Source organism: Camelus bactrianus, chromosome 23 (genome assembly GCF_048773025.1).
Source record: "Camelus bactrianus isolate YW-2024 breed Bactrian camel chromosome 23, ASM4877302v1, whole genome shotgun sequence".
NCBI lineage: Eukaryota > Metazoa > Chordata > Mammalia > Artiodactyla > Camelidae > Camelus > Camelus bactrianus.
In genome coordinates this window covers 15,334,254-15,335,775 of record NC_133561.1, presented here as the reverse complement: position 1 = coordinate 15,335,775, position 1,522 = coordinate 15,334,254, and the positions used below count along the sequence as shown (strand labels likewise).

Here is a 1,522-nt window from a genome sequence, read left to right as displayed (position 1 = left end):
CCCGCCTTCTGGCAGCAGACCTGATGCTATCCGCACCCAGACACCACTGGCCCTTATGGTGTCATGATCATCAATGGAGAAGTATTCTGGCAACTTCTTAGCAAACACACCACTAATAACAATGATCTCTTACCTTTATGTAATCCCTTTAACTTTGCAAAGTGCTTTCACGTCTATCACCATTTGTTTTTTTAAAGAATCTTTTTTTTTTTTTTGATGGAGGTACTGGGAATTGAACCCAGGACCTTGTGCATGCTAAGCACACGCTCTACCACTGAGCTATACCCACCCCCCACATCTATCATCATTGATCCCCTCTGCTCTAAAGAGGATTCTTCTCTGTTCAACCTGTAAAAATCAACTTCAGCCACGACTATTTTTGCCTAAAAGACTAAAGCATGGCAGAATTAACGTTCTGGACAGTATTTTTTCCAGCCTGAATGGGAAGGAGGCTGGCTTTCAGTCTGGGCTGAAAAGGTACTGTTTTTATTTTTATTTTTTTAATATAAAATTTTTTAAAAAAATTTTATTTATTTAAAATTAAGTTACAGTCAGTTACAACGTGTCAGTCTCTGGTGTACAGCACAATATCCCAGTCATGCATAGACATGCCTATATTAGTTTACATTTTTTCCATTAGAGGTTATTATAAGATATTAAACATAGTTCCCTATACTATACAGAAGAAACTTCTTAAAAAATCTATTATTATATATAGTGGCTAACATTTGTAAATCTCAAACCCCCAAATTTATCCCTTCCCACCCACTTTCCCTAGTAACCATAAGATTGTTAACTAAGTCTACAGATCAGTTTCTGTTTTGTAGGTGAGTTCATAGTGTCCTTTTTTTTTTTCTTCTCAAGATTCTACATATGAGTGATATCATGTGGCATTTTTCTTTCTCTTTCTGGCTTACTTCACTCAGAATGGTGTTCTCCAGGTCCATCCATGTTGCTGTGAGTGGCATTATTTTATTATTTTTTATGGTAGAGTAGTATTCCATTGTGTAAATATACCACAACTTCTTTATCCAGTCATCTGTCAATGGATATTTAGGTTGCTCCCATGTCTTGGCTAATGTATATAGTGCTGCTGTGAACATTGGGGTGTATGTACCTTTTTGCAGTAGAGTTCATTCCGGATATATACCCAGAAGTGGGATGTTGGGAAATTAAGCCTTTGTCAGTTGCATCATTTGCAAATATTTTCTCCCATTTTGTAGGTTGTCATTTTGTTTTGCTTATGGTTTCCTTTGCTGTGAAAAGGCACTGTTTTTATATATTTTGGGCTTTTGCGCAGCACTTTTAGACCAGCCCACCCCACTTCAAGCTACTTCCTGCTTTATGTCATAAACTAGGGGAACATTTCCTATTTTCTCCAATAGTTTGAAAGCCCCAGACTCATCTTGGGGTGAAGCAGAAGTCACATAGGTAGGATGCTGAGACCAATTGCTCATCGTTACATTCTTTGGAATATACACCCATGTGCGCATGTACACTTGCTGCTTCCCAACTGCCCTAA

At 37.9% G+C, this 1,522-nt stretch overlaps 1 non-coding gene across 1 annotated transcript; it reads right to left on the bottom strand.

The window, feature by feature from the left end:
• Positions 1-217: 217 nt before the first annotated feature.
• On the bottom strand, positions 218-290 carry TRNAA-AGC (transfer RNA alanine (anticodon AGC)). The gene has a single exon. It is a non-coding gene; the product is annotated as a tRNA-Ala (tRNA).
• Positions 291-1,522: the final 1,232 nt, after the last annotated feature.